The sequence below is a fragment of the Hoplias malabaricus genome, chromosome 2, assembly GCF_029633855.1.
Source record: "Hoplias malabaricus isolate fHopMal1 chromosome 2, fHopMal1.hap1, whole genome shotgun sequence".
NCBI lineage: Eukaryota > Metazoa > Chordata > Actinopteri > Characiformes > Erythrinidae > Hoplias > Hoplias malabaricus.
Genome location: NC_089801.1, coordinates 5,345,671 through 5,354,093, shown reverse-complemented (window position 1 = coordinate 5,354,093; position 8,423 = coordinate 5,345,671). Strand labels below are relative to the sequence as shown.

Genomic DNA, 8,423 nt, shown 5'->3' with positions numbered 1-8,423 from the left:
ACTTCTGTGAAGCAATGATATTAAAAAAAAGAATAAGAGGGAAGAAGGAGAGAAAAATACAGGCACTCATGCATTGCCAGAGGCAAATAGAAGTGGCATCTTGCCACGTTCTGCCCAAGCGTCCACACACATCACACTTCACACCGCTCCTATATCATTCCTCACTCTGGAGCTTGAGGGTAATGAGTAACACATGACTCAGCAGGAGAAATCAAGGAGAAATTGCAGTTGTGAGGTTAAACATTCGCATTCAGAGGATGCACACACACACACACACACACACACACAAGGAAACCAGCCTTGTCCCATGCAACGCTGTGCTAATTCACAGACATAATCTTAGGCTCTTTCAGAATAAACCTGCACTTAGTCAGAGACCTGTATCCCTTTTTATTTCACACAGCTTCTCCAGAGTTTCACATAAAAAATAATCTGTAACACTGCAGTAGAAACCCTGACATCTCCACTTCAGTCTCATCTCCGCCTGAAGCTACAGGCTTGACCCTAACTCTGTTTCCAACAGCCGGGACCGTCAAAGCTCATCAGAACGTCCAGACGGTGAAAAGCACAGTTTCTGGTCCATTTCCTGACCCCGGCGCACGGCGAGCGGTTTTAGGTGGTGGTGCAGTCTGGTCTCTAATGCCCCGGAGCCTGAAATATTCCAGTCGTCCTCCTTCTAATGCTCCGTACGGCTGTTTAATATCTCCCACAATCAGAGAATCAGAGAGGGATATGCTTGTGGCTCACTGTCGAATCTCAGGAGGGGTGTTCGTGAAGAGCTCCAGTGTTATACTCCATTACCAGGGAAAGATCTGCTTCAGCTTTGTGGGAAAAAAAATAAAACCTTCAGCGTTTCCCATCTGGACTCCTCTCAGAACTAAACCGTGCTTTAGCTTTGATTTATTCCGAATCATTTTGGCCCTTTAGCCTCTTGATTTCAGGCTACGTGAGCTAGCCTCTGTGCTACAGCTTAGGAATACCACCAAATCACCAAGAATAAATGCAGCACAAGCGTATTCTAGGGCCACTACGGGGAATTGCTAGGAGTTAGAAGTGTCTCGAAGGCCTTCCAAGACGAGCAGAGGTCTAGACTGACGTCTAGAAGGACTTCTTCCAAGGCGAGCAGAGGATCTTGTGGAAGGCCCTCCTGAAATCCTGGTTGAAGATGGTGTAGATGACGGGATTGAGGGAGCTGTTGCAGTAGCCGATCCAGAAGAAGAACTTGAAGAGTGCGTCAGGGATCTGGCAGTGCTCCCTACACACGCCATACAAGCTGTAACTGAAGAAGAAGGGGAACCAGCAGATCACGAACACGCCCATCACCACGGCCAGCACGAAGGTGAAGCGCTTCTCCCTCACCTGCGACGCCCTCCTCTTCACGCTGCTGCTGCTGCTGCTGCTCTTCCTCCGACCGCTCCGCTTCCTCCGCGAGGAGAAGAGATCTCTGGCTCTGCTTCCGGCTCGGGACGTCCTCCTCAGTTCCGCGTCTGTAGCTCCGATCTCCGGGCTGTCGATGTGACTCCTGCTCGGCGTTGGATCCCTCACCTTTGCACCTTTGGTCTCCGACGAAGAGGTGACCTCTGGTTCTCCGTGGCTGGGAGACGTCCTGGGCACGCCCTCTTTATCTTGTCGAACAGTGCCCGTTTTCCCGTTCCTCCCCGGATCTCCCCACCTGCGTGGCCCTGCTGAACCCATTCTCCGTCTGCGTGGGGGCATCCAAGCTGTGCTTCTTCTTCTCCGACATGGTCCTCGTCCTGGTCTTGGCTACTTGGTAGATCCTGATGTAGACGAGCACCATGATGACGCAGGGGGCGAAGAAGGAGGCCGTACTGGACGAGAGGATGTACCAGGTGTCGTCATTGAGCTGGCACTGCGGCCCCTCGGAAGTGTCCGTCTGGCTGTCGGCCAAAAGCAGAGGCGGCGAAGAGATGACAGCAGACACTAACCACACGGCGAGGATGACCGCTTTCACGCGACGAGGCGTTCTCTTCAGATTGTACTCCACGGCTCGCGTCACAGACCAGTACCTGTCCAGGCTGATGGCGCAGAGGTGGACGATGGACGAAGTGCAGAAAAGCACGTCCAGCGCCAGGTAGGCACCGCACCACGCGCTTCCGAAGAGCCAGTAACCCGTCAGCTCATTGGCCAGCGAGAAGGGCATCACCAGCGTGGCCACGAGGATGTCCGCTGTGGCCAGGGACACGAGGAACAGGTTCTGCGGTGCTTTCAGGGCTCTGCTGGTCAGTACCGCGATGACCACCAGCACGTTGCCCACCACAGTAAAGAGGATGAGGAAAGTGACCAGTGCTGCAAGCCCCGCGGCCGTGGCTGAGGAGTACGGGGCCCCCGCGTCCCTGGATGAGTTTGGGGGGCCTGCGCTGGTCCCGTTCGGCCCCTCCATCCTTTCCTTCGCCCCTTCACATCGACTCCTTTTCTTGGACACGGCCAAAGATGCTTTCTCTCCAGGCAGCTCATGCACTCTCTGTGCGCCTACAGTTTCCAACACTCTCCTCTCCCGCTTCTCTCCACCCGTTTTCCAGTAAGGAACGCCCTGCCGAGCTCTGATTGGCCAGAGGCTGCACTTGCCTGGAAACGGGTGGGGGAAACCACATTATTTTGTCACTTGCACCACCTGTTTTCAGGTAACCCCGCCCTCCCGCGCTCTGATTGGTTCAGTGCTGACGCTCAAGCTTGGATTGGATGACAGAATACCGGGCAGTGTGTTTCACAGCCAATCTGAGCGCAGGAGGGCGGGGCCTGCCGGAAAACGGGTGGGAACAGAGAAAGCGCGTCTGCTGGAGAGAGAGAGACGGGGAAAGAGAACCAGAGCAGATCGACAGAAGCAGAAATAGAGATTCGGGATCTTTAAAGGCTGGATTCTGTCCTTCTTTATTCACTGAGGGAGGAGTAAACAGAGAGACGTCATCATTCTGGCTCGTATTCTGAAACAAATCATTGTTCTCATTGTTGTGGTAAACAAGCACCTGATGAGCCCTCTCTCTCTCTCTGAGGCTGTGGAGTAGTCTGTCTGCATCTCTCTGATGAGTCTCTCTCTCTGTGTGTGTGTGTGTGTGTGTGTGTGTGTGTGTGTGTGTGTTATGGGCAGGTTTTTATGCCATTATCAGATTCCATGATATTCTTAAATGTACCGTGAATCTCTCTAGTTCCTACAGAGATTCTTTCCCTTTACGAGCCGGGAATAAAGAGCACACTGCCAGAAATGCACAGTCTCTCCCTTTGTTTGTGTGTGTGTGTGTGTGTGTGTGTGTGTGAGAGAGAGAGAGAAAGAGAGAGAGAGAACCCAGGATTTAAAGCAGAAATGACAGGAATGAACACTTTCCTATGTTCAGCTCTGCCTCAATATCATGGACCAGGGTGGTCTTACTGGACACCAGAGGCCAAGTGAACACACCCTAGAAGATGCATAATACACACAGAACCCCACGAGCCCCACAGCAGTGTTCTCCCCCTGTGTAAACAGCCCCTGTTCAGAACGCCCGCTTTCAGCACCTGTTCCTTTAAATGATAATGAGCCGCTCGCTGTTCACCCCGACCCCGAGCGCACAGCAGTGAGGAGCGAGGAGCAGAAGCTCTGGAGTTTAAGCCGCTCTTGCTTGGTTCTCTGTAACGTTAGGGTTAGGGTTAACGGGAACATCTATGATTGTGGGGAAGCACTCTTCTCTCTGGTTTGTTCAGAAGCTCCTCGTCTTTTAAGGTGGAATGGGGTGTTTGAGGATAAAACAACTGTTGTTTGTTGGTGTTGTGCAGTGTAAATTGTCTGTAAGTGTTTATTCACTGTTTGAATTCCCACAGAAACTCATGTGTAACTCGATGTGTTTAGTTTTGTAGCACTGTCGCTAATGCAGTTAGCCGTCTCCTGAGTTTGGAGACATTTCCACCTTAAATGATCTGAAACAGCAAAAATAAGTCAGTGTTACCCCCCTATGGAGCAGGAATAGAGCAACATCCTCATCTCGGTCAGTGCTTTTCAGCGTTTGGAGTCTCTCCGTTGTCTAAAAACCTCCAGATGGCGTTTCTCTGCCGTGAGCAGAGAGAGAGAAAGCCTAGCACCGGACCCAGACACTTTGTTTTTTTACCCATTTACAGACACTGGGGCTTCGTAAACACATTAGAGAGGTTTCCAGAGCAAACCAACTGCAGGGGAAACATCCTCAGAAATTTATAAACAGTGTTTTTTATTACAGTCGTGAACGGCGCCTTTAAGGTTAAGTTGGTGATCCTTATGGAGAAGTTAATGGTAAGTCTCCACAAAATGGACAGAAGTCTATGTAATGACCCCACAGTTCAGACAGAAAACTGTGTGTGGTGTATGTTTTCACTGCGACAGCTGGGTCAATATATAACTTCAGATTCCCGTGGGAGGATGGTGGACTTCTCCTTTAAGAGCGGAGCAGTGCTGTCTTTGATGCATCTCTTTGATTCCTAATAGGGTGAAGTGTCTCTGTGGCACAAAGATCTTCATGATTCTTTAACCTACACACACACACACACAAACTCCAGAGGCTCACAGCCTTCACTTTTAATGATCTCAACTCGTCTTGACAATGAAGTGGAAATTAGCGTTCACCGACTAATGAACTTCATGAACAAGACATTACAGTCTTTCATACCCTCACCAAACACTCCGCATCGTCAACACACACACACACATGTACACACACACACACACATGTACACACACACACACACACACGTACACACACACACACGTACACACTCACACACACGTACACGTACACACATGTACACACACACACACACACACGCACACAAAAGATGACTAAGTCTCATCTCTCATTTTGCTCCTCAGTGTTGAGCCTTGTGTTAATGGGATGCAGTTATTATTTTTATGAATATTACACAGTGCTTCGCTGACAATAATCATCTAAAACAACACAGGCCTCCGCCTTAAAACCAGGACTGAGCCTGGACTCCCACACGGTCTGAGTTTATTGAGAGTGGAGAACAATGCGGCACAAAAATACTCATTTATTATTATTTAAGTTCGAGTTATAAAAACACTGCACTCACTGTCCACTCCCTCAGCTCCACTGACCACACAGGAGCACGCTGTAGTTCTACAGTTACAGACTGGAGTCCATCTGTTGCTCTGCATACTTTATCACCCCCTTTTCCCCTGTTCCTCAGCGCTCAGGACCCCCACAGAGCAGGTGTGATGTGGTGGTAGATCATTCTCAGCGCTGCAGTGACACTGACGTGGTGGTGGTGTGTGAGTGTGTGTTCTGCTGGTGTAGAGTGGATCAGACACAGCAGTGCTGCTGGAGTTTTTAAACCCCTCAGCGTCTGGACTGAGAACAGTCCACCGACCAAAAACATCCAGCCGACAGCGTCCTGTGTCACTGATGAAGGACTAGAGGACGAGCGACACACACTGTGCAGCGACAGATGAGCTACTGTCTCTGACTCTACATCTACAAGGTGGACCAACGAGGGAGGAGTGTCTCACAGAGTGGACAGAGAGTGGACACAGGGTTTAAAAACTCCAGCAGCACTGCTGTGTCTGATCCACTCTACACCAGCACAACACACACTAACACACCACCACCACGTCAGTGTCACTGCAGCGCTGAGAATGATCCACCACCACATCACACCTGCTCTGTGGGGGTCCTGAGCGCTGAGGAACAGGGGGTGACAAAGTATGCAGAGCAACAGATGGACTAGTCTGTGATTGTTATTAAAACCATCCTTTGAATGTTTAAGGGATGTATAAAAATAACAGCTTAGAGATTTAAAGCTTGTTTTAAGGACGTACTGATGCCATAATGTAGTTAGCTGGACAAGACCATGGGTCTGAAAGGATGTGGAGTGCCCAAGAATAATTTTTTATATAGTGTTTGCAGTCGTCGAGAAACAATTGTTCAGTAGCTCTGTCTCTTGAGAGTCAACCAGCATTTGCGTGTGTGTGTGTGTGTGTGTGTGATGGCTAGCTCCTGCTGAATTATTGCAGTGGACTTCATTACAGAGCTGAGATGAATAGTTTTGCACGTTATGAATCAGACATTTCTGTCAACTGCTCTCAGCGCTTTGTCCAGAGCGAACAAAGAGCCGCACAAACCAGGAGCATGTGAATATGGAGAATCACACACACACACACACACACAGAGGCATCTCCACACAAAGGCCTCTCTCTCTCTGTGTGAGTGTGTGTAATAAAGCACTCAGGGTGAGGGATAATAGATCATGATGGTGGTGGCTGGCGCCGATGTTGCTGATGTCCTCCCTCGGTGGAGGAAGAGCAGATAAATTAGGGCTTGATTGCGATGGCGTCACTGATTAACCTCCGTAGATAAACATCTTATTTAAAGCCTTTTAATGGCTCTGAAGAAGCAAATAAATTCACGAATGCGGCGGGAGGCCGTGGGATTTTCCAGAAAAGAACACCCCACACGTCCAGGCGCCGGAATCCTCAGGTGCAGCTTCTGTTACTCGTCCCTCGCTCGAGTGCGGTTTTTAAATGTACTCGATTTTCAATGTCAAAATATATATTCTGGGAGCCTACCCAGAATCACTGGAAGCAAGGTGGGAACACAACCTGGAGGAGGCGCCAGTCCTTCACACGGTGACACACACACACACACATTCACTCACACACTCACACCTACGGACACTTTTGAGTCTCCAATCCACCTACCAACGTGTGTTTTTGGACTGTGAAGAAGGAGGAAACCCACACAGACACAGAGAGAACACACCACACTCCTCACAGACAGTCACCCGGAGGAAACCCACACAGACACAGAGAGAACACACCACACTCCTCACAGACAGCCACCCAGAGGAAACCCACACAGACACAGAGAGAACACACCACACTCCTCACAGACAGTCACCCGGAGGAAACCCACACAGACACAGAGAGAACACACCACACTCCTCACAGACAGTCACCCGGAGGAAACCCACGCAGACACAGGGAGAACACACCACACTCCTCACAGACAGTCACCTGGAGGAAACCCACGCAGACACAGGGAGAACACACCACACTCCTCACAGACAGTCACCTGGAGGAAACCCACGCAGACACAGAGAGAACACACCACACTCCTCACAGACAGTCACCCAGAGGAAACCCACGCAGACACAGGGAGAACACACCAAGTCCTCACAGACAGTCACCCGGAGGAAACCCACGCAGACACAGAGAGAACACACCACACTCCTCACAGACAGTCACCCAGAGTGGGACTCAACCCCACACCCTCTAGGACCCTGGAGCTGTGACAGAGACACTACTTGTTGCTCCACTGTGCCGTCCTTGATTGTGTAATATATACTTTTAGTTAAAAATACAAACATTCTCCGCTCTTTTGTCATTGTGCGGTGACTGTGTGTCGTATTAAAATCCCAGACTCATTGTATTCAACAGAAAAGAACCTAAAACTGAAGCCATGTGGAAAGTGAAGAGTTTATTGGGCGCTGCGTTGGTTCTGAGCTCCATCAGGAAAAAGCTGCAGAAGACTGTGATGGGTTTGTTCTGTTCTTGGGGACAATACTGTGTCCAAAAGTCCGTGTGAGTGTGGGTTTAGACCAGTTACAGATGGAGGCAGTGTCAGAGTCGGGAACAGAGCGCAGTGACACTGTGTTTTTAAGTTGTTTTTGTATAAAGCGAGATTGTGATTTCTGATACAACACAACACTCACAGCGTAAAATCACAAAACAGGAGAATGTTTAAACTGTGAATTAAAAAGATACATTTTAAAACTTCCTGGTAAACATTTATCACAACACAGTATCTACAGCAACTACCGGACAATGGCTCGTTTAACAGTAGGAAAGCAGCAGAAAGTTCCCTGAGATGGGAAGGCGCACTCTGGAATGACAGTGATGTTCTGTTCAGAGGGAATTAACTCCACCAGGAAACTCTGGTAAAAATGACCCTGTATCCACAGGTGAAAGTAATCCTGCTGAACAGAGCTGAAGACTGGGAGCTGTAACAAAGGCAGAGGGGTGGAATATTTACCCACTGTCCCTACTGAACCCACTGTACCCACTGAACCCACTGTCCCCACTGAACCCACTGTCCCCACTGAACCCGGAGGAACACCAGTCCTGCGGAGCTGTGGCCAGATGCCTGCCGCGTCGAATGAACAGTGGAGAGAAAAGTCTCTGTGGCCTTGTGTCTGCAGAGAGACAGGGAGGAATGTAAACAGGGGACTCAGAGGAACACGGCTAAAGGCAAAGACCCTGAGGCAAAGCCAAGTGTAAAAATGTGCAGAAGAGCCACAAGATTACAAAGGTTCAGATGTAAATAAGGGACCTGTGATTGGTCCGGGCTCTGAACGACAGCCGCTGGCCACAACACCACACAATCACACACACTCACACCTGTGGACAATCTCTGATATTCACCCAGTCACACACACACTCACACACT

General features: G+C 49.7%; 1 pseudogene; it reads right to left on the bottom strand.

The window, feature by feature from the left end:
• Nucleotides 1–413: 413 nt before the first annotated feature.
• LOC136687038 (alpha-2 adrenergic receptor-like) lies at nt 414–2,461 on the bottom strand (annotated as a pseudogene).
• Nucleotides 2,462–8,423: the final 5,962 nt, after the last annotated feature.